At 41.7% G+C, this 25523-nt stretch overlaps 1 pseudogene; it reads right to left on the bottom strand.

Moving 5' to 3' along the window:
- Positions 1-7961: 7961 nt before the first annotated feature.
- On the bottom strand, positions 7962-9226 carry LOC138172499 (histone-binding protein RBBP4 pseudogene; annotated as a pseudogene).
- Positions 9227-25523: the final 16297 nt, after the last annotated feature.

The raw sequence follows: 25523 nt of genomic DNA, 5'->3' as shown, positions 1-25523 counted from the left end.
ACTCTGATGCTTCTTGTATGAATGTGGTCAAGTCCTTTCTTCTCCCTGAGCCTCAAGTTCCTCAACTCTAAATTTGAGGATGTATTACTTATTCTCTTCCTCTTTACCTCCATTACCAGAAAAAAAAAGCATTTCATAAAGCTTAAAATACTATAGAAATGTGACTTGTTAATTCAGAAGTTTATTAGTAAATGTTGAACAATTGGCTCTCTGAAAACTACAAAAAGATGTATTCAGGACACATTTTCAAGCTTAATTTGCATTTTAGTAGTATATTCTCTATCACTTTCTTAAATCTATATAATCAACAAAATAATAAATCAAGTACTGATTTATAGCATCTGTTAGTTTCCAGGGTATAAATGCCCAGACTGAAATTTTAACAATTGACTCTCTGGAGCCTGTTCAAACTGGCATACCCCTAGTCACAATCCTTATTATCAGAATGATTGTTATTCAGTTTGGCTTTCTGTTTGTGTGAGTGAGTGTGTGTGTGTGTATGCATATGCGTGTATGTATTTTCACCTGGGTCAATGCGTGCTTCTGGCACTGATTTAAAGGAGGTAGTTCCTACTTTTGGACCTGTCAAAAAGCAAGATTTTGTACTGGGGCTCCATTAATCTGCACTGACTTGCTGATGGTAGGAAAAAACATGGAGGCATGGAGTATGTGAGATGCTCAGTATACCAGAAGCAGCTACTAATAAAAATGGTCTCTAGAGGACGCTGCTAAGACTCGTGTCTAAGAGTGCTCAGTCTCTGTGATCACATCTAGAAAGAGCATCTTCCCTTGGAAGGAATACTCTTCCCCAGTCAAGGGGATTTGGGGCTTCTTCTTGATAGGACTAGTCTAGTAGAAAGAACATTGGATTTGTAGTCAAAATATGGGTTCAAATAATGACTCTGCTATGTGAGTGAATCCGGGAAAGCCATTTTTCCTTTGGGGACCTTAGCTTCCTCGTGTATCCAATATGAGGTTTGGATGGGACAATCGCCAGAGTCCCTTCCAGTTCTATGAATTTCTGGGTGCACGTGTGAAATCACCTCCAACTTCCAGACATTTCTCTCTAGTGATATTGACAGGCCTCCACTGATCACCACCTAGGATGCCTTGTGGCAATCTGGAGGTAACAACAGTGGGTGTCGGAAGGCTGTGCCTGTGGAGCTGGGAAGGCTTCAAGATGTGTGACAGACTGATTATCCATTGCCCAAGTACTAGTCTAAGTGTGGAGATGCAAGACCAGAAGACTGACTATCCTTTGATGATCTTACTGACTCATAGAGTCTGTCCCCTAAGACATGGAGGGAGTCGCGACATACATCAGTGGAAGAAGTACTGGCAAGGATGTAGCTGCCAGAAGCTGGAGCACGCTCAGCAGCCGCACAGTGGTAAAGCCATCTCAGCAGGCAGGCTAAACTAGGTTAAGGATAACTGGCCGGCCACAAACCTGTGGGTGAGCTAGGGGCATGTTTGCCGCAAGCATGTGAAGTGGGTGGATGAGAACAATGTGTTCCAAAGGCCATGAAGGTGGTGCTTAGAGCTTGGTTGGGCATGGAAGAAGCCAAGGTCCTCCACTGCCTCCCAGGCCATCATCAGTCGTCTTGACATGCGTCTTGACCACTGGTCACTGATGACTCTGGAAGAGAGAGTGAGGCTGATGACTTTGTGCAGTCCCGCCTCACTTAAATCCAATTCACACACAGGTCAAGACATCACCAGTGATGTCATTAGTCCTTTTCAAAAATGATGGATGAACGACAACTACCCCTGAGGAAATTACAAATCCTTGAAATTTTGAAGTAAACCTCACCCTCGGCAATGGAGGCACAGTCAGTGAGTAGAACATAGGGAATAGAGGATTTCTAATGCAAAATTTCACTCATCCTTATGCCTGGAATCAGGAAAACCATAATTCAAATCTGGCCCCAGACACTTACTAGCTGAGTGACCCTGGGCAAGTCACTTAATTACTGTTTACCTCAGTTTCCTTATCTGTAAAATACGGATAACGATAGTACCTACCTCCAAGGCTGGCATAATCATTGTAAAGTGCTTAGCACAGGGCCTGGCACTCTATGTAAATGTTAGCTGCTTTTATTATTTATGATTGTTGTTGATATTGATACTAAAACCCTCTCATTTCTCATTCCTCATTCTCCCTTGGGAATCTATAAGTTCTTTTTAAGGGGTCCTGAAGGAATTCTTTGCTGATAGATTTATTCCAGGGAAAGTTGTTATTCTTTAAGACATGATGATTCTACATTGGAATAAATATAGTACAAAAAAGAACATCGTAGGTCACCTTAACTTCTAAACCAGTCAAAAGGTCGAATCTCATCTCTGGCACTTTCTGCGTTTGCCTCTGAGCATGTTAGTTCCTATCTCTGGGCCTCAGTCTTTTCCACTTTAAATGAAGATAGATGATCTTTAAGGTTCCTTATGACTCCAATATTTTACTTTCTAAAATCCCTTCTGGATCTCTCATTCTGAGTTCTGTGTTTTAAGAACCCTTCTGGGTCAAGCATTCTCTGTTCTACAGCTAACATTCTTTGTTCTAAGGCTCTTTCCAGCTCTCAATTTCTCCCTATTTTATATCACTTTTCTGTCTCTCCCACCTAAATCCCTCTTCTCACTTAGGGGTAAGACATTTTTATTTGAATAACTAACTTCTTGATCCTATCTTTCCTTCAGCAAGAAGAATCTCTGTTTAAGTAAGAGCATGGGTCACATGCTTTTAATCTGATTTTTATAAGATGCCATCATTTATCTTCATGACCGGTGGTGCATGGAGGAAATAATGTTTCTTACCTGATTTTTTTCACATAATTGTGAATTCTCATTTTCATGATTAATCACCAAGCCTTCTCACATTTTCCCCTCTGGGAATAAGCCTTTCAGAACTCATATGAATATGTTAAGAGAAGCAACAGGCTGCGGCAAAAATAACATTGGACTAGGAGCTAGCAGACCCTCTTTTTAGCACCCTGTTCTATCATGCACTTGCTGTGTGACCTTAAGCAGGTCACTTCCCTTCTTGCCTGAAAAGCCTCTTTTCTACAAAGTGCATGATCTGTTCAATCAATCAATATTTATTATAAATCTCCCACCCCCACCCAATAACTACAATGTCCACTGTGCTATCATATGTCCAATGGCTGTTCCGAAGAACAAATGAGATAATGAGTGAGAAAGCATTATCAGATGAAAAGGCATTATTATTCCTACTCCTGTAAAGAGGTAGCAATTGATAAAAAATAAAAGTAAAAATAAATTTAAAAGTTTAAGAAATAGAGAATTCCCCTCCTCCTCCCTTGTTTTCATAGTCTGAAGGAACGATAGAGATCATAATCCAGCCTCTTTATTTTACCAATGGGGACACTCCGGCCTAGAGACATCACCAGAAGTAAAAAGTCTAATTTCGAATCCACATCTTTTAACTCCAAACCATTGCTCTTTCGCTAACAGCCCACTGCTTTCTAAATGATTCTGCCTGTCAGTTTCTTGGACTCCCTGTGCCAATATTTGTGATCAAGCATATGTTCGAGCAAAGACAGTTGTGATCTCACTGCATTTTAAGTTTTGGCATCTCCACCCCCTTAATCTCCCACCCCCACCCCCACCCAAGTATAATTAACAGCTTTGCCATGTGATTTCACAGATACGGAAATCCTTAAAGTTTTCTAATATGCATCTACAATGCAAAAATGTTTTCAGCTAAAAAACAACAAAAAAAGCTATAACATTCTAGAATGGGAAGAGAATCTGAATTCCAGCCATTTAGATACCCATCTTCTAGACTGAGCTCAGAGACAACCAAGCTGTATGACCTTAAGCAAGTCACTTCCTTTCTAAGAGACTCAGTTTTCCTCTATACACTAATAGGGTTTAGGCTAGAAAAATCTTTAAAGTCTAGATAAAATAGTCTAAGTTCTATATTCTTGAATTTTTACTCTGGCATTCTCTACCCTAGGGTCTCTTCCAGCCTGGACCTTCTTCTTCTAGCTCCAGCATTCAAGGTTCTCTGTCCTAAGGTTCCTTCTAAATCCCCTGTTCCATATTTCAGGGTCTCCTGTAGCTCTAATATTCCATAATTCTCCCATCCTCCTGAAATATAACTTCAAAATTTCTTTATGTTGTTGGGAAACCTTTCCCTTACTATTTGTGTGATGTTTGTGTAGGCTGAGTCCCAGCTGATGAGAAAAATAGGTCTGATGGGGGCCTCTGTGCATCTATTCTTGTGGAACACTGTGGCAGCATAAACGCCTCCACCCTGGCTGGGGCAGGTGCTATCTTTTTGGCTATTGAAGATTGCTGCCTTTGTAATATCATGAAGCAGCAGGTCCATCTGCCTTTAGCTTTGGCCTGTAATGTATGGGCAGCTCCTTTTAGTTATGAGAAAGGGAGGAGAAGCAATGGCTGGAGGAAGTAGATTTTCCACCCACTGCTGAGCAGTCCCTAGATGCTGAGAATGAACGCTAAACCAGGTGATGCCAGTAACATTTGTTTTGGAGGTAATAGGAGCAAAGAATGTCAGAATTGGGTGGCACTTTAGAATACAGAATGTAGGAATTGGAAGGGAATATATGTGTGTGTGTGTGTGTGTGTAGGTGTGTGTGTAACTTATTTATCTATTTTTTAAAAGTTTTATTGATGCCATTTGTTTTTGCATCACTTTCTTTTTCATTGCCTCGCATGTAAATAAATGCCTGGCACCCCCTGTATCACGTGACGAGGTGGTCTTACTCCATACTAAGTCTAATCGTTCAAGTAATCCCATTCCATCCTGTCTCCTCCAGGGGACTGTCCTGTCTGTCATCCCTATTCTACCACTTATTTTCAATTTCTCCCTGCCTGCTAGCTCACTCCCCACTACCTACAAGCATGCCCAAGTTTGTAATGCAAAGCTGTCTTCTTTTGGCTAGGAGGGAAGAAGCAGCGATGGTTGGAGGAACTGGATTTTCCACCTATTGCTCAGCAATCCCAGGGTCACTGAGAATGAATGCTGACCCAGGTAATATTAGTAAGGTATTTCATAGGTAATAGAATCAGAGAATGGCAGAGCTTGACAGAACCTTAAGACACAGAATGAAAACACTTTTTCACATCTTGAAAAGGCCCTCACATGATCCTTCTTTCCCCAGTAACGATTGTCCTCTTTTCCTTCTGCTTTGTGTAGACTAAACTCCTTAAAAGGCTATCCACGAAGTACCTCTACTTCATCTCCTCTCCCTCTCTTCATATGCACCCTTACTATCCACCTTCCGACCTCACCATTCCACCAAAACTGCTCTGTCTCCAAAGTTACTAACGGTCTCTCAGTCGCCAAATCCAGTGGCCTTTTCTCAGTCCTCACTCTCCCTGACCTCTCTGCAGCCTTTGACACTGGTGGTCCCTCTCTCCTCTTTAATACTGTCTTCTCTCTAGGTTTTGGGGACAACGCTCCCATCTGGTTCTCATTCCACATATCTGACCGTTTCTTCTATGGGCCCTTTGGTTGGATCCTCATCCAGATCACACACTCTAACCACAGGTGTCCCGCAGGGTTCTGTCCTGGACCCTCTTTACTACTTCACTCGGTGATTTAATCAGCTTCCACGTATTTAATCACTGTCTCTATTCTGATGATTCCCAAGTCTAACTGTCTTGCCTAAACCTTTCTGCTGACCTCCGATCTCACATCTCCAGCTGCCTTTCAGACATCTCAGTGAATGTCCAGTAGGCAGCCTTAAACTAATCATATCCCAAACAGAACTCATTATCTTTCCCTAAACTTCCACCTTCTACCTTCCCTAGTCCAGCAAAGGGCAGCATTGTTCTCTGGTTCCTCAGGCTCACAACCTAGCTGTCATCCTGGACTCCTTGCTAGCTCTCACACCCCAGATCCAATCTCTTGCCAAGACTTGCTGATTTCCCCTTTACACCTCTCCTCTTCTCTGAATCTTCCACTGTTAGTGCAGGCTCCCTTCCTTTCATGCCTGGACCATCATAACAGCCTGCCTCACATCTCTCCCTACTCCATTTCATCCTCCCTTCTGCCACCAGTGTGATTTTCCTAAGTTGCAAGTTTAATCATATCGTCCCTCCCTCCCTGCTCAGTCAACTCCAGTGGCTTCCTATGGCCAGACGGATCAAATACAAAACCCTATCTGGCATTCAAAGCAGTTTGTGATCTAGCCCCCTCCTAGTTGCCCAGTCGTTTCACATTTTACTCCCTGTCATGCACTTTTCAGTCCAGTGAACAGGCCTCCTGTCTGATCCACAGATGAGACATTTCATCCTCTGACTGGGCATTTTCTCTGGCTTTCCCCACGCTTGGAATACTCTCTCCTCAGCTCTCCCTGCTGCTTCCCCTGGCTTCCTTTCCTAAAATTCCATCTTTTACAGGAAGCCTTTCCTACCCCCTCTTCATTCTACTGCCTTTGCTCTTTTAATTCTTTCCTATTTACCCTGGGAATAGTTTATTTGTGTAGATTTATTTGTATGTTGTCTCCTCCATTAGATTGTGAATTCCTTGAGGGCAGTCATTATTTTTTATCTCTTTTGTATCTCCAGAGTTTAACACAGCCTGGGAGTGCTGGCACATATTAGTAAATGTTTGTTGATTGATTGTTTGGAACAGAGTAAAGTGCTTAATGAACACTTGACTTGATTGATTGGATTGGTATCCCTCCCCTCCCCTTCCCCCCCCCCATTGAAATCTCCCTTAGTAACATTAAAACAAGGAAAAAGACCCAACAAATCAACCACATCTGAGAGTACTCCCTATGTGTAGTCTCCCACCTCTCTACCAATAGGAAGGAAGTATTTCCCTTTCACTATTCTTCTGGTCTGAGATTCAACCCCCTCATTTATTTATGTGTTTCTTTTTACTAGAAAAACAGTTTATTTTATCATAAGCACTTACAGTTAGTCACGGACAGCAACAGGCTGCTGGTTGGACAAGTTACCCTGAAGGACATCATATAAAATGAGTGGTCAAGCATTAATTCCATTTGTGTGGCCTTTGTTGAAAACAATTATTTTGAAGAAAGAAAAAAGGAAGGAAAGAAACCATCCAGAATTAATTTTAAGCTCATGTCAGCTATCAATTGTTCTGTTTTCAGATTGCTGGGTGGTATACCAGTAGTACATCTGCCAGGTAAAAACATATACTTTCTTTGTAACCTGGTGGTCCTAAATTAAAAAACAAAATCAAAGAAATAATGTGAAAACGTAGTTCAAAAATATACTAGAGAGCAAAACTATATGAGGTGAACCAAGATATTCTGCAGGTACAGTTTTCCCATTTCACATGACTGCTTGTCCGCCCAATCAGATGAGCTAATCAAGTCCTGTCATGGTTCTCTTCAAGAACAATTAACCCCACCAGATGAGAAGTGGAAGGAGGGGGTAAGCAGTCACTAGGGAAGGAAAAAAATATTTAATAAAACAAAAAAATTTAATAAGAAATTTTGACTGGTTACAGAGGAAACCAGCATGGGTAGGCCAATCTACAACAGGGATTATCTGTACCCTAGAGGATTAGCCATGCCAATTTTAGTCTTTGAATCTCTATAAACAAGGGAAACAGTTCAAACACCTTACAATGTTAATACCTCAGTGGTTCAGACTCCTCACTTGGATATAAATCCTACCCCATTCTAATTTTACTTAAATTAGCCTGAAAAACTTGCAATTATAGCATAGGAAGAAAAATAAAACACTCCATTTCCTGTGTCTAAATCAGATTTTAGAGCTGAATTTGCTCTTAAAAAGTTCTTGGAAAAAATTAAATATGCGTCTGTGACTCTGCTGAGTCAACCCCCTCCCCCCCCCAGCTAAAAATCATTCACTCTCTGGGTTAACAGGTGCCTATAGAAGAATGTCTGGACAAAAAGAGAGTCTGTCTCAAAACCAGTGTTAAATCAATCTCAGGTTGAGAAGAAAGGGGAATCGAGAAAGCAGCACCAGTGCAGACATGTCTAAGACCTCTGTCCCTCTGGATCCACACTTCTTTCAGGATCTTCATCATTGTATCTGTTCTCAGCCATCTGCCAGACTTACATAATATTGTCTTCTGATACAGAACGAATAACCCAAGGTTCATTGCGGTTCCTGGAGAAATCAGATATCTTGGCAGTGTGATCACCATTAATAAACAATAATTCTGGTGGCCCATCTTCTGCATCTTAAGGGGCCTGCTCTTCTCCAATTTTACTCAAGTCCCAGATATTTAGCCTGAGGTCAGTGCTACTGGAAGCCAAGATAGTTTCATTGTGGGGAGACCATTGAACCATGGAATATTTCATCCTTATGTGACTCAAAGGAATGCAACTTTAGTTTCAGATTTCTAAGATCCCACAATGCAACTGTCTTATCAGCTGATCCTGTGGCAAGAATGAAATCACTATAAGGACTGAAAGAGAAACGATTTCCTTCGGCAGTGTGGGCATCCATTGAGCGGCTTGGTTTACAAGGATTGTTTGACATGTGTCCCAGATTATAGGCTTCTGATCACCAGCAATGGATCCAAAGAAAGATTCATTGAGCACGTGCCAAGAAACATCTTCGACTACTGATGAGGGTCCTGTGAATACGGTCTTTGCTTCCATTACTTTACCTTCGGTTGGAATTTCACTCATGTCCCACAATCAGATCATCTGAGGCACTAAGCAATTGGCCACTAAGATTTGGGTTCCATGACAGCCCATAGCCCTCCTTTTGATGTCCATGGAGATGCAAGTCTGGTTACATGCCCTCAAAGGGTCTGGTGTCGAAGGGTTTTTGGTGTAATTAAAAATAAGGACATCGCTAGGTGGAGTCTGTTGCAATGAAGCAAGGATTCTGAGGCATGTAACGGGCACTGTTCACTTCACTTTCATGGTTAATCTTAATTTCAGTTTCAATTTCCCCACTAACTGAGTCAAAGCCTCCAAATTCTCCTTCCTCACTGTCATGGTGAGAGGCATCAAACTGAGCATCACAAGTGGGGAGTTGCAACTGGCTTTCACAAGATGTATGTGTGCCAGGGGACAAGTCGATGAATGCTGAAATCTTTCCTCTCAGGTCTGGTTCCATCTGGAAAGTTCTGTCAGGCTGGGCCACTCTAGGGTATGGTCATCACTAAGTCATAGAGGAAAGGAGTATTTTTCCCATATTTTATATTCTTTGTTGATTACTCATTCTTCTACATCTTTGATGATGTATAAAAGGCAGCTTCCTTGTCAGCCATGGCGGGTGGAGAAGCTGATGGCGGAAGCCTTGGGTCTCACGGGGTTGTAACACAGTGAAGGTCAATCCTCTCATTTATAATAATGATGCTAACTAGCATTAAATAATACTGTATGGTTTGAAAAACTTCATTTAACAAAGAAGGAAACCAAGGTCCAGAGGAAAAAAAAGTAGTACTTTATGGGATTATAAGTCTTTCTGGATCAGCCTCTACAGTACTGATGAGGAGACGCGTCCTGTTCTTGTGTCCTGAGAGAGCAAGGTCAGTGTCACCAGTCTGGATCCATCCTGCATAAGGCACAGAGGCAACTAGGGAAGTGGATTTGGCAGGGGGGTTATGGATGAGAACTGATCCAAGTTAGACCAACTAGTCTCTTGTTTGAGTGTTGCCCCTGAGGTTACATGTGTGTTTATTATCAGGGGAAGACACCTAAGAAAGAAAACAGCGCCCTCTCCTTGTGTGCCAGTGTTTATGCACTGTGTCCTAGAGGGGATAGGTATTATATTATCATTTATCATTATTGACAATAGACCAGAGATGTGATTTCATAAGTATATGGAGTTACTAGTAAGGCATTTCCTCTTCCTGTGCATATCTATACCTTCTCTGTGACTTATGAGTCTTAGACAGTTGCCTAGAGTACTTAGAAGCTAAGTAACTTACCCAGGGGCACACAGTTCACATGTGTCAGAAGAAAGACTTGAACTGGGGGTCATCCTGACTCTAAGCCCAGTTCACTATGCCCTGTGCCATCTGACCTCACATTGAAAACAATAAGAATAACAACAGCAACAGTGACAATACAATACTTCTAAAGATTCATATTCCATTGGTGTGGATACTGTTCCCACTCCTGTGGGTTAGAACCGCTTCATGCCTTAATAGAGGCTGAGTTTTGTTGGGGGGTTTTGAGTTACTGGAGGCATTTATCACCCGCTAGCCAGCTGCCTGGGCATGGAGCTCTCAGTACTTTTCCAGGCTGGTTCTCAGTCCTCATTCATGCACTGTAAGGCTGAACCTATATTCAATCTTCCCAACTTAGTAGAACATACTGGTTGGTGTTCATCTGGCTTAGCCTTTAAGAACCAGGGACATCTAATGTTAGCATTATAAAGGGGAATGCTCATTGATGTTTGCATAGTTTTGTAATTCCTTATAAAGTGCTTATATGCCCATTATATCATTCATAGCCACAGCTCTGTGAAGTAGGTGGAAGAAGTATTATTATCCCCATTTCATTAATAAGCAAAGTCTCAAAGAAGGGAAATGACTTTCCCACAGTCACACAGTGGTAAAACCAGGACTCAAGCTCAGGTGTCTTGATTCTAAAGTCCACTGCTTTTCTTGCTCCATGAAGAGCCCAACAGAGCCTCAGAGCACTAGTCAGCAGAGACAGCCCCTGCTGGCAAGGAGAAGACATTTGCCAACACATATGTATGTTCTTGAGAGAGAGCCTAGGAAAGCAGAATGAATGGTCCTTTTCATTGGTCTGGAGTCTCAGTTAAAAAAGCAGACACTCTCAGGATAGCTTGGTGGGGATCTTATAATCTGATTCTGGGTGAGCCTTTGCTCATGGTGAATGTATTAGTGGAGCTGACTAATTGCATTCTAGCCGCTGGCCCCTGGATTAGTCTAGGAATTGTTAAAGCATGTTGTCTCCTGTCAATAATTCCCATCAGATACTTGCCAAGGAGGAGGCTCTCAGCCAATGCTCACACACTCACTCAGCCTGCTCCTTGCCTCATTGCTTTCATTTCCTTGAGTGGAACAGAAAATCATGCCTGTCCTTCCCTCACACGATGTAGGGGGAGTGTGAATCATTCCCTCCTAATACTGTGAAAGAGTTTCCTGGTTCCCAATAAAAGAGCCATTGGCTATAGGAAGACCAAAGGTGCCACTGCTCACAGCAGCCTGGGAAAGCGGAATGAAAGCTCACTGTGGGGTGGGAAGCCCTGGCTTTGAGACATGGCTCCATCCCTGGCTTTGTGTGCCCTCTAAGAAAGTCCCTCAGCCTCTCCAAGACCCAGTTTTCCCCCTGTCCAGTGAAGAATATAATTAATCTATCTCATCATAGACCTGTTGGCAGTATCAACTAAGGTCATATAGGCAAAGTATTTGTCCCCTCACTGAGCTTCAGTTTTCTCCTTGTTAAATGAGGTTTATGTATAAGGAACCAGTAAAACCCTAAAACTAAACTCTATGTAACTATAATGAGCAAACATTATACAATGACCTCAATGAAGAAAGGAGAAAACATAACATCTCTAAAGATGGGAGGAGTATGGGTATGGGATACTGCATGTCAGACTGAATTTTGTTAGTCGTGTGAAAAAGAATTTTCTCTCTTTCTTTTTTCTCTCTCTCTTACAAGAACGGATCACTGGAGAGGGGAGGGGGAAGAGATACATTTGAAAATAAAGGTGCTGTAAAAAACAAAAAAAGTCAATGGAAATTTTAAATGGATAAATAAAACATGAAGTTGGAGTAAATGATCTCAAAGGTCCCTTCCAGCTCTAATGGTGTATGTTTCTAATAGGCACTTGCTAAATATTTGTTGAGTGAATGATATGACCACAGGATATCAAAGGCATGGTTCACTTGAAAGATCATTTCATCTTAAAGATGAAGAAACTGGAGCACAGAGAGGGGAAAAGACAAAAGGACACACAGGGGTTGGACCAGTCACTTCCCTTTTCTGGGTTTCTGTACCTTTTCTCAAATGGTAATATTGGACCAGCTGTTTTCTAAAATCCCCTCTGCAACTAACATTCTATCTTCTGTGTTCTGAAGAACTTCTGATATCCTACATAGTCTATGTCCTAAGGTCCCTTCTGGTGCTAATATTTTGCTTTCTATGTTCTAAGACCTCTTCCAAATCTAACATTCAACCTTCCATGTTTTAAAAAGTCTCCTCCAGGTCTAACATTCTGTACGATAAGGTCCCATGTCTCTCTCCTCCCACCCTTCCCAAACACTTACACATTTGAAGGCCTCCAATGAGGCTAGTACTTTACTTCTGAATTAAAGATAGCAGAAAAAGAACTTCTTTGGAGAATTCTGCCACCACCTGGGCCCCAGCAGATGGTGAAGAAGGCAACTTGGCTGACCAGGAGATGGATGAGTCCCTCAGTTGAGGACACACAGCCAGAAGCATGAATGGTTCATTATGCTATTGTGGTAAGTGTGCCAAGTGGGCATCTGGGCAGTGGCATACGAACACTGGATCAACGGCCACATCTGGAGCATCTGAAACAAGTACAAGCAGCCTAGAGACTTTCATCTTAGGCTCATTCGCTCATTCTGGCTGTGACATGAATATTAAAACTTTAACACTTCAGGGTGGGACAGAGTCTTGGGACAAAGTCAATATTTATCTGGGATGAAATCATAGAACCTCTTTGGCTACCTTGTCTGGTGAGTGGACCATTGTGGTGGCAGTCATAAATGAAAGCCCCAGGACATTTGGTAAACAGGCTGACTCATGAGAAAGATAATAAAAGGTTCCACTTTCAATAGCACTTAACAGTGACAAAGATCTTCCCATGCCTTACCTCGTTTGAACCTTGTAACAGCCTTGTGAGATAGTACGTGCAGGTATGGCTCTTCTGAGGAGGAAACTGAGGATCTGAAAGGTAAAAGGACTTGCCCATAAACATATAGGCAGCAGGTGTCAGAGCTAAGAAACAAACCCATACCTTCTGATTCCGAAGTCCAGGGTTTGTTCAGCTCCAACTTTCATGATCCTTCCTTCCTTCTAAATAGTTGTAATAGAAATGAACTTATCATAGGATAATAGTACCAGAGATTAGAGCTGGAAGGGACCTCAGAGGCCATCTAGCCCAACCCTTCCTTATTTTACAGTTAAAGAAGGTGAGACCGAAGGAGAGAGTGAGTAAGTAATCTAGAATCATACAATCATTCATTTGGAGCTGGAAAGGGACATAAAAGCCAACTAGTATAACCTCCCTTATGGAGATGAAACCTAGACCCTGGCAGATGGAACAACTTGCTCAAGGTTGCACAGGAGGTGGAGACAGGATTTAAACCCAACTATACATGAATGAATGAATGAGTATTTTATCAAATGCCTAGTATGTGTTAGGTGATGCGGATGCAAACACATAATTCGTTTGCTTAATAACAGCTCATATTTCTTTAGCTTTTCTAGTCAATAATGCATTCTCTTCATGACAGGTAGATCATGCGAGTATTAGGATCATGTCCATTTTACAGGTGAGAAGGAGATTGAAGCTCAAGAAGGTAATGGAGCGGATCAGAAAGATCTCTGGATTGGGTGTCAGAGGGCCTGAGTTTAAATTCTGGCTCAGTTACTGACTGTCTTCATCTCTCTCTGGCTCAGTTTCCTCATCTATAAAATGGGGATTATAATAGTGCCAGTTCACAGGGTTTTCTGAGGACCAAAGGAATATATGTATATATATTTATTATTATTATTATTATTTTGCCTTTTGGAGGGCAATTGGGGTTAAGTAACTTGCCCAAGGTTACACGGCTTGTCTTTTTATGTGGGTATTAAGTGTCTGAGGCCAGAACTGAACTGGGGTTCTCCCGACTCCAGGGCCGGCGCTTTACTCACTAAGCCACCTAGCTGGCACATATGTATATTATTTATGTGTGTGTATATATATATATATATATCATATATGTATCATATATGATATATATATACATCTATATTACTTTATAAACCTCAAAGAGCTATGTAAATGACATTACTTTTAATGTCACAAAAGGATACCGGGTAAGTATGTTGTTCAGGTGTTTCAGTGATGTCTGACTCTTTGTGACCCAATGGGGGCTTTCTTGGCAAAGATCCTGAAGTGGTTTGTCATTTCCTTCTCCAGCTTATTTTACAAATGAGGAAATTGAAGTAAATGAGGTTAAGTGACTGACCCAGGTTCACACAGCTATAAGAAGTGTCTGAGGGTAGATTCAAACTCAGATCTTCCTGATGCCAGGCCTGTCCCTCTATCTGATGTGCCACCTAGCTGCTCTATTATTTCTAATATTATTGTATTACCTGGGAAAGTTAATTCCTCTCACTGGGTCTAAATTTCTTCATCAGTAAAATTAGGGCATTGAACTTAATGATTTTTAAAGTACCTTCCTACTTTTAATTCTGTGATTAAGTAACTTATCCAGGGTTATGTAGTAGGAGGCAAAGATGAGATTCAAACCAAAGTACTTGGCCTGGAATCCATTGGTCATCTCATTATATCTCTCCCTGTGTAATCCCAATCCCTTTCCAGCTCTGAAGATCTGTATGATGGCATTCCCAGGTGTCCCGCCCCAGGTGCACTAGCGTCTTTGCATGTGCGTGTTTCTCCCACCCTCCCTCCCATGCCTCTGGGATTGCTCCTGCTACTTCTTGGCTGCTTCTCTGTCCTCTCTGATGACCGCTCAGCGGCTGCCCCTCTGTCTCGACGTTCTTCTCGCTCCTTTGCAACCGACCTACTTCTGTTTAATTCACAGCCTGCTCTGTAAGTCTCTCTTTAGTTACTTGTTGCTTCCTGTCTGTCCGTGTGCCAGCTCTCTTTCTGTGTACCTTTGGCTTCTGAGATCTGTGCTGCTCATCCTTAGTGAGCTTAAGGGTAGAGGGGAAAATGTAAGAAATGTTGGAGGAAGCGCCTCTTACCCTTATGAGTAAGGGTAGGGACCTTATAGATCATTTAGTCCAATACCACTGCCACCCTGGTTTTTTCTACAAATGAGCCATGCAAAGCCCCAAGAAATTAAATTATTTCAGAGCAGTTAATAGAACCCTGGACCTGGAGACAAGAAGACCTGAGTTCAAATCCACCTCAGACACTTACTAGCTGTATGACTCTGGGGTTGTCACTTAACAGAGGTTAAGTGACTTAACCTCTGTTTTTTCCTCATCTGGAAAATAGGGATAGTAAAAGTATTTCCCTTCCAGGATTGTTGTGAGGATCAAAGAAGAAGATAATATTTGTTTGGGAGGAAAAAAACTATTGGTCCCCAACACACATATCTTTTTTTGGTCAATTAGTTGTATCTAACTCTTCATGCCCCATTTGGGGTTTTCTTGGCAAACATACTGGAGTAATTGGCTATTTCCTTCTTCAGCTCATTTTACAGATGAGGAAACTGAGGCAAACAGGATTAAATTACTTGCTCAGGGACACAGAGCTAGAAAGTATCTGAGTCTGGATTTGAACTCAGGTCTTCCTGACTCCAGGGCTGGCACTCTATCCACTGCGCCATCTAGTTGCCCTGATATAAAGTAGGTGCTATATAAATGCCCTTCCCTTTCCTGAGGTCACACAGCTAGTTAGTGGAAGAGCTGGGCATGAATTGGGTCTGGAGTTCTGATGATTCCAAATGTAGCATTTTTCCTATTATAAGATATAAGCAACCATAAGGGCCACTAGTTGGTGCCTGGACAGTCTACCAGCACCATGCCAGGAAACTGAATCGCTTCCATTTGAATTTTCTTAGGAAGATTATGAAGATCACCTGGCAGGAAAAAATACCAGACACTAAGGTTCTTTCTCTTCTCTAAAATTCCAGCCATTCAAACTCTGCTGCAGAGTGCCCAACTGTGATGGGCTGGTCATGTTGTTCAAATGCAAAACGAATGCTTGCCAAAAAAACTCTTTTATGGAGAAGTCACACGTGGCAAGCATTCACATGGTGGTCAGAAGAAGCCATAACAAGGACACTCTCAAGGTCTCTCTTCAGAACTTTGGAATTTATTGTGTGACACAGGAGACACTGGCAAGGACCGTTCAACCTGGAGTGCCCTCACCTGAGAAGGTGCTGTACTCTATGAGAAAAGCAGAATCGAGGGAGCTCCAAAGAAATGTAAGATGCACAGATTTAAAGAATCCACCCCAAATGTTCAAATGGACTATTTGTGCCCAAGCCATGGTAGAGCATTCCAACCTCATATCAGTCTGATCAGCCAGTTGGACACACTGTAACTTGACTCTAGCAGAGTGATGGCACTTTGCTCCTCTTTGAGAATGAAAGACAAGGACCAGGAGGGGCCATGGTGCACAGAGCCTTGGGTCTGGAGTCCCATCTTCCTGAATTCAAATTTGGCCTTGAGCACTTACTAGCCATGTGACCCTGGGCAAGTCACGTAACTCTGTTTACATCAGTTTCCTCAGCTGTGAAATAAGCTGGAGAAGGAATTGGCAAACCACTCCAGTGTCTTTGCCAAGAAAACCCCAAATGAGGTCACGAAGAGTCAGACATGACTGAACGACAACAAAGCAACCATAAAGATAATCTATTCCAATGTCTTAATTTTTTAGATTAAAAATAAAAAAGACAAAAACCCATGGCTCAGAGAGAAGGTGACTTGTTTGAAGTCACACTGATTGTGTGCATTAAATTTGGAAACCAGGTCTTCTGACTCCTAATCTACTCTTCAAAGTACATAGCAAATAGCATCTCACTGAGCGCCAAAGTTTACCTGGGAAAGGGCTCCCTATCTCATTCAATCAAACAATTAACAAGGATTTATTTAGTGCCTAGTACATGGGATACAAAGACCAAAGTCCAACAGTTCCTGCCCTCAAGGGTCTTGCATTCCATCAGAAAGACAACATGTGCACCTCAAGATACAAAATAGACAGAAGGTGATTTTGGTGGAGAGGACACAAGCAGCTGGAGAATCAGGAAAAGTCCTGATGTCTATCATCTGAGAGGTAAATTTCTTAGGCTTCCATGGGAGATCTTTTTTAAAGTGAGGTTTGCTAGACTCTTAAATTAAATGACATTTTTTAGCAATACGGCTTGGTAGAAAGAGGGCAGCTAGGCAATGAAGTGGCTAGAGTGCCATACTTGGAGGCCAGAACACCTGAGTTCAAATTCAGCCTCAGACGCATACTAGCTGTGTGATCCTGGGCAAATCACTTAACCCTGTTTATATCAGCTTCCTCAATGCAAAACTAAAGAGAGGGCAGAACATGGTCGGTGACAAAAGAGAAGACATATTTGGTGGCAGTACATTTATATTTGCATACTTCTTCTGATTGGATAGAATCTATGTGGTAGCCATGCTGCTCCTTCTAGTATCTTAAGTGGTCAGCACCTTTATGAGTCTGGGTCCTGACACCTTTGGATGCTGTCAGGTGGCATAGCATCTGGGAACCTGAGGTCCTAGGGGGAAAGAGCGCATTCAACAATAAACTGCTATTAGGCTACAGCTTCCTTACCTCTCCATCAAGGTATTGTCACAAAGGAGTCTACTCTATTAGAGACAGAATGGTAGAAGGATCACTAATTCAAGAATCAAAGGACAATAGATTTAGATTTTTGTTCCTACACTTGCCAGCTGTGTGGCCTTAAAGAAATCCCCCTTTCTGCTTAATGAGGCAGTGTACCAAGAACTGGCTTCTAAGTCAGGAAGAGTAGGATTCAAAGTTCACCTGTGAGCATCATGGGATACATGACCACAGACAAGTCATTTCGCATCTCGATGCTCCCAGGCAACTTTCTAAGACTCTAAGTTGCCAAACAGATACCGATCTGCCTTGGCAAGGGGAGTTTTCTCGTAGGGACTGACTTTCCCATCCTGATGAAACCAGAGGTCCTGACTCTCTTATAGCTCTAGTCCCCGGTTTACTAATATGTAAAATAGAGATAAAAATAATTGTATCACCTCCTTCTCAGGGATATTAGGAAGAAAGTGTTTTGCTGTAGAAATGGGAGTGGTGGTTATTAGAAGAGGGGGCTGCTGTTTGTCTTGTGGAAGGAACCTGTATACTGATGAAATCTCATGTATTTAAAAAAAAACATCAGAGTAATGCCAGATAGAAAAGAACACATTAACATCCTAATGCTTTAGGCAGAGACACAATTCTGTATCTCCCAGGAGTGAACCAATAATAACCAAGTGAAACGCTGACATCATTCAAATAAGTTTCATGTGATTTAGAGCTAAAAGGGATTTAGAAGCAGTCAAATCGAAATCCTCCATCTTATAGATGGGGAAAGTAAGGGAGGGTGACTTGTTCATAGTCAGCAATGAGTTGCAGACCTGGAATTTGAACCTAGCTCTTCTGACTCCCAATTCATAGCTCTTTTTCCAATACCAGATTATTTCAGTTCTTCATAGTTTATGTGGGAGTGTGGAGGTGGGGAGTGGGGAGGAAAGGGAAAGATAAGAATGGGGATATGTGCCCTCCTTACCCTACTTACCACGTAACTGACGTAATCAATTAATCAATAAACATTTATAAGTGCTTACTATATGCCAGGCACTGTGTTAAGTGCTGATCACATAAGATAAGGGGTAGACAGCAGAGTTATTGAATTTTTTTCAGTTGTGTTTGACTCTATGTGACCCTTTTGGGAGTTTTCTTGACAAAGATTCTAGATTGGCTTGCTACCTTCTTTTCTAGTTCATTTTACAGATGAGGAAACTGAGGCTGAGGCAGGATAAGTGATTTGCCCAGGGTCACATAGCTAGTGAGTGTCTGAGGTGAGAGATCTGAACTCAGGTCTTCCTGACTCCAGACCTGGCACTCTATCCTCTGGACCACCTAGCTACCCATAGCAGATAGAACAGGCATTATTCATATGCTAATGAAGTACGATGATATCCTGGCATTGCTTTACTCTGATTGAATTGGGAGGGAAGCTGGTGGGATGAAAATTGAGCATGCCCCCAGAGACCTTTTATAAAGTAAACATGCCAAGCCCTAGAGCACCTCTGCCAGAGGGCATCAGAGATGGGTAGATTCCTCTACTCCCTCTTATTGGCCATGGCACATTATAATAGAGCTATATGCCCATCAACATTAAATCCAGCAGACGTATAGTTCAGATGATTAAGCAGTTCAAGAAGGGAGTAGGGACATGTACCATCCAAACGGACACGGAGAAGCAGTGTACTTCAGGGCAGGAGGTAGCTTTAAGGAGCAAGGCCTCTGGCAGCAAAGAAGAGGGCTCAGTATTTATTTAAAAGAGAACTTGTCCTGGAAGTTGAGTTGAGTTGCAAAGAGGGGCAAGCCCAGGGAACACAGCTGAGTGACTGTGCCCAGAGGGGCAAAGCATGAGGACACCATGCCCTAAGGAAGGACCTTGCAGTACTGGAGGCATGAGTTGTCTTGGTCCCAAGTGCTAGACAGCTAGGTGGCCTTGTTGATAAAGCACTGAACCAAGAATCTGGAAGACCTGAGTTCAAATCCAGCTCCAGATACTGACTAGCTGTGTGACTCTGAGCAAGTCACTTAACCTCTCTCAGCCTTGGTTTCCTCATCTATAAAAGGCACCTCCCTACTAGGATTCTTGTAGGTTTATGTGAGATGATATTTGTATAATATAGATGAAATAATAAGATAAATTAGATATTTGTAAATGCTTTGCAAATCTTGAGGTACTATATAAATATTTTTATTATTACTGTTACTATTTTCTGTACAAAATGGCTTCACTACCAGTGTATTGCGTGTAACCAATCTTCTCACAAATGTTAGGACTATTTGTGTGCAAGGGTCCATCTGTTCTGTGAGAATGTTTTGTAGTTACTGTCCTTATATTAACATCTTAGTAAATGTCTTGGGTTTTACCTGGTGGAGGGGAGAGTGAAGAGAGAAAGGGTAATAGCTAGTTTCAGGAGGGCAGATCCACAGAGAAGCTTTGGAATCTGCGAGCAGTTGTCCCCCAGGGCCCAAACATGCAAGCCTGGGGTGCCACGTTGGAAAGGTAGTCTGGAGATTACAACAGTAATTAACTGGACTGAAAAATTACCATTGATGCTACTACACTATACTGCTGCTCCTAGTAACGTACATTTGCATAGGTCTGCAAAATCTACAAACAGTCCTACCAAGGAGGGAGGGAACAGATCTTAATGCAATTTCAGCACCCCAAAATCTAGAATTCTTTTGAGACACAAACAACACAGGTCACAGCGCTTTCATCTTCAGTAAACGTTCCCATGAGGTGTTACGGTTTGAAAAGTCCATCCTTGATGGTTGACTGTCAGGTCATGAGTCTCTCCACCCTAGCTGTACCTTGGATAACATGCAAACACATGGGCCAGTGCATGCCTTTACAGCATAGTGGGACTTGACAGTGCTTTTGTTTTATTGGCACAGTCTTTGAGAGTCCAAGGTCATCCCCACAACATAGGGAGGAACTGGAGGAAGATTTCAATGGAAATATGAGGAACCTAAAGGAAAAGAAGACATAGAAGTGTTACTTGCTTTGTTCTCCTGATGTTTGCAGTCTATCAGTGACACACATCAGAGGAGGGTTTGGCTTTGGGTTGGAACTAGATAAACTCGGAGGTCCCTTCCTGCTCCTCCGAGCACCTAAAATGCAGATTTTCCAGGGTGTGACGATCCTGCACTGCAGGGATAGGGGATCCCAGAGGTATGTGAAGCCCACTTCTCTTCATTTTGACCTCCTTGGGCATATGGCAAAAGCCTTGTGGAGACATCAAAGAAAAATGTGAATTTAGAGTCTTTCAATTCAAGCATAAACAAATGCATCAAGCAAACACATCAATGTGCTTTCTCTCTCAAGCATCACGGGGAGAGTTTCCATATGATTTTCTCCCCAGAAAGCTTCCAGACTGTTTAACTAATGAACAAATAAATATAGAAGAGAACTTATGCTTTAAAAAAATGAGTAGAGGAAAAATGGGAATAGAGACACATATCAACAAAGCTGGAAGAACTACAGAGAAGTGGCATTCATTCATAAATCATTCATTCATTCACTTATTCATTTTCATTGATTTGCTCAATCAATAAACATCTACTGAACACCTATTATGTGCCAGAGCTAAGCACTTGGGATACAAAGAGGCAAAAAAACCAGTTTTTGCCCTCAGAAGCTTACAGTCTAATGGAGAAGACAACATGCAAACAGATATAGACAAACATGCTATACGTAAGATAAATAATAAATACACTCACACATTCTCATTTATTCATTTTCTCATTCAATAAAGTCACTAATGACCTTGAGCTAAATTCAGTGACTTTTTCTTTTCAGACTTCCCCCTTGCCTTCCCTGTACACTTGGCTCCTATTGTATACCCGACTTCTTTCTGGATTCTTTCCCTTCTTTGGCTTCTCTGACATTTCTTTCTTCTAGTTCTCTCTTTATTTTTGACTGTGCTTCCTTTTTTTCACTTGTTATCTCCTCTCCTGGCTATACACCACTAAAATGTTTTCCCAAGGTCCCCTCCTCTGCCCTGCACTTTTCTGTACGTAGCCTAACTTCTTAGAAATCCCAACAAATTTCACAACTTCATTTATCACTTCAGCCCAGACAAATCCCCATTCTAGATCAATAGCACCTACATTTCCTTTGTAGGTCCAGTCTTACATTTTCAACTGCCTGCTGGTGAAACTCAGCTAATTCTCCGCATGACTGAAAACAAGTCATTTCACTTCTCTTCGTTTCCTTTTCTTTATTACTTTAAAAACATAAATATTTTCATTGCTGTCACTTCTCAACAGTCTCATCCTCCTTAACCCCTGCATAAACTCCCTTATAACAAGATTCATTACTAAGTAAAACAAACCAATACACTGGGCATATCTGAAAACGTAAGGTTTGCTCTGCCACTGGAGTCTAGCACTTGCCTAACAGGAGAAGGAGGGCAGGCCTCACTGACAGTATTCTGAAATAAAAATTGGTTGTAGCATTGATCAGAATTCTGACATCTTTTATTTACATTATTGTGGTGAATATGCAAAATTATTTTGTTGGTGCTATTGACTTCATTCTGCGTTAGTTTATGTCCAAGCCTTCCTAACACACTGAATTTTTCATATCATTTCAAATGATGGCTTCATTATTCTCATCTGAAAATTAGAGAATTGAATTAGATGCCTCCTAAGATTCCACAGTACTCTCCAGGTCTAATATTCTTTATTGTGTGGATCCAGAGGTGATATTGCGTATAGGTACATGTGCATGTACATGTTTGTACAGTCGTGAGAGTAATTCTGAGAAACAAAATTCTGAACATGATCCATTCTGAACATGACAAGGCTAGTCATTGTCAATAAATGGGATCAATGGTCCCTGAATGAGCAAGGATCCTTAGTGAGAGTTGAGTTACAGGGATTGACAAGATCACAAAGCAAAGTCTTGAGCAGCACAGGTGTGTCATCTGATTGGCTAGAAAGTAAAAATCTCTCACATCATTTTGATCTTACAATATTTGGACCTCCCTATCCGAAACCCTCTTACCTACAAAACAAGACGTGGGATTCAGGGAATTGGGGAGTTGCCACAACAGCTTAGATTGGATCAGCTTCACCTTTAGGTTAAGCAAGTTTCTCTGGAATGTGGGTGACGGGTGAAGTTAGCAGGGTAGAGATACAAGTCAAAAGACAAGGGAAGGAGATAGAAGACCCAGGAATAGAATCATGACCCAAATGACCTAAGGTTAAATGAGTAAACTTAAATGAGGGTAAGGAACAGCAAGGGGGAATATTAAATCTAGCTTGATTATCTTAACCAAAATAGAATTAGAAATCAATGTTGATTTTCAAAATACATATATATGCATCTACATGTATATAGTGTCCATATATGTGCATATATACATACATTTATATATGCAAAGACATTACTGTGTGCATGTATTGTATACATATAGATAGATAAGTACACATATATGCACATACAAAATGTGAATATATACATATATATACACTGTATGTGTGTGCACACCTCTGTGTATACCCACACATACAAACCTATGTTATACACACACATATTTATCATGTATATGTATATATGTATATGATAAATATGTGTGGTTTTTTATTATTAAAAGTATGTTTGATGGGCTGCTTGGGATCTATGTTTGTAATATCAGTTTGTAACATCAGTTTGTAAAATCAATTTGTCAACAGTCTGTAAAATCACATCCCCCCCCCACTCCAGAGCATTAACTCTGCCCCTTCCTGCCAGCACTCTGCCCACCAACAATTCATTGTTTATTTCTGCTTGAAACAGTAACAAGCTACACCTATGAATCCTTCACTAAACCATCTATAACCACTTTAGGCAAATGTTATCTCCCCCTAGTATAATGGCCAGCTGCATCTATGAATCCTTCAATGTCCTTTCTATAGGTTAACTCCTCAGCCAATTGCACACATGCTGAGTCTCCATTAGCCTTGGTTCCCAACATCCATCTTGTCAAACGTGACACTGATGGGTGGCAGACTGGGCACTTCTCAGTCTGCCTTGACCGCCAGCTGACAGTGACATTTCAAGCCTAAAACCACACCTCCAGGTAGCCCTACCTTGGGCTATTTCCCATTGAATTATGGGCAATATGCCTGTGCAGTTACATTAAAAGGGCATGTTCCTTTAAGCACTGACCACTCCTTAACTCCTCCCTAATCCCACCCTTCCTCACCCAGTTAGCATAATTGACATCTGATTTGCTATCTTGACTCCTTAAAACTATACCTGTGACTTCTTTAAGTTTGCAGGTTCCCTAAGATCCCCTGCCCACTGTACAGCGTAACAATAAACTTTTACAATCTTGACTTCGAAGTTTGCTTGGGCCCAGGGAATTCCTTCCAGACTCAGGGACTCTGGTCACCGATTAGAGCCCCTGTATAACGTATTGCCATCCCCCATCATGTTCACCTAGGGTAGTGGGGGTGGGTAGGTGGAGAAAAGGTTAAAATAACTATAACTAGTTTTTGAAGTATGACTCTACAGAGAACCTTTGTATCAATATATACATGTATATATAGACATATACATAAATATTCATACAGACACATCTCTTCTGACTCACTCTTCCAGTTTCTACTAGCATTGGCATATTGGGTCCCCAAATGGCAGCTGAACACTTTTCTTCTCAGTGTTCTAGGGACCCTGAGAGGTTAGGGTCAGTTCTGCAGTACTATTGCTTATAAACACTCATCCTGGGTGCTCCCCAAAATTGACCAACCAGTTGATATCAATTAGCTTTTACAAAATAATATTTACTAAGGTGATATAGTAGTAACAACTTACCTAAAAAAAGTCGGAGATATACCCCCCTATGCATATCATATACAAGGTGCCAGGGGAGATTGGGCTCAAGATCAGAAAGTGCATGTATGTAGAGAGTCCAAGGACGAAGTAGCCACAAGTTTAGTGTGGCTCATTGTTAGATGGGAGTTCTTGTTTTCCTGTCATAGATGCAGTCCTCATTAAGTTCCCCTTAAGTTTCCTGGGCATCAAGGGTCAGTGCCTTTGTAGAGTCTCAGAGCTGTCTTTCCTCACTGGGTCTCGTTTGTCCTTGGTGTGACCCTCATGTCCCATTTCAGACATTGACCTGAGCCATTGCTCTTCAGGAGATACTGCTACCAACACACAAGTGAGTCCAGATCTTCTGACCTTTTAAAGTTCACAAAGTGTCCTCTGGTCCGTGGGGGGGAAAGGCAAATGCCATAGTCCCTCTGGACTCACTAGCAATGCCCTCCCCAAGCTCTCTGGCACATGTGCAAGGGATATGCCTCCTCGAGGTACTCCTGACACTTGGCTTCTTCCAGTTTGAATCCCTTTTCTGGTACACGTGGACCCCGAGACATGTCACTTCTTTCAACCAATCCCAATGATTTCCTGATTTCATCTAATAGCTTTAAAGCACTACATTATTCCAAAATTGTTTGAGGATTTTCTCACACCTAGATTACATTTTTGGTTGATCCTGTAACCAAATTAAAAAGGTATTCCCATTTGGAAAAGGTATCAGGACATAGAGAATCTTGTTAGTATAATTAGTGGGGAGGTATGGGACACCTCCCACTTTCCCTCTACATTTTGTAGCCCAGTTAACAATTTTGTCTTCAGCAAATCAACTCCAGTACTCCTGGCAAAGTCCATAATCCCAAATCTTGGCTCGATCCCTAATGAGCTAGTACCTTATGACTCCAGTACCTTGTACTAAAGACTTTTGGGAAAACTCTAAATACAGAGATTAACATTCTCCTAAATATAGAGTGATACAATTTAACATCATTTTACAAAGTTCTCAAGGGTGGCAGAGAACTTTTATGAACTATCATAATGTGCTATAGGCGATCACCAGCATTTAAGGGATGCAAAAATCTGTGATGCAAAATTCTTTCTGTTCCTAGTAGCTGCAATGTGTGTCTGAGCAGTTGGGTGGTCTGGATAGGAATGGTTACAGCAACACTACAGTATTTGCACTTGAAGACAAGCAAAACATCACAGAGAAGCTTATTAGAGTCAAGGAAACATACTGGAAAAAGAAGGAAGAGGAGGAGGAGGAGAAAGAAAGAAAGAAAGAAAGAAAGAAAGAAAGAAAGAAAGAAAG

Source organism: Petaurus breviceps, unplaced genomic scaffold (genome assembly GCF_028583685.1).
Source record: "Petaurus breviceps papuanus isolate PSGF00001 unplaced genomic scaffold, PetGlider_PUasm1.0 551, whole genome shotgun sequence".
NCBI classification, from domain to species: Eukaryota; Metazoa; Chordata; class Mammalia; order Diprotodontia; family Petauridae; genus Petaurus; species Petaurus breviceps.
Note: the sequence above shows the minus strand (reverse complement) of the source record. Positions and strands in the feature narration are given on the sequence as shown.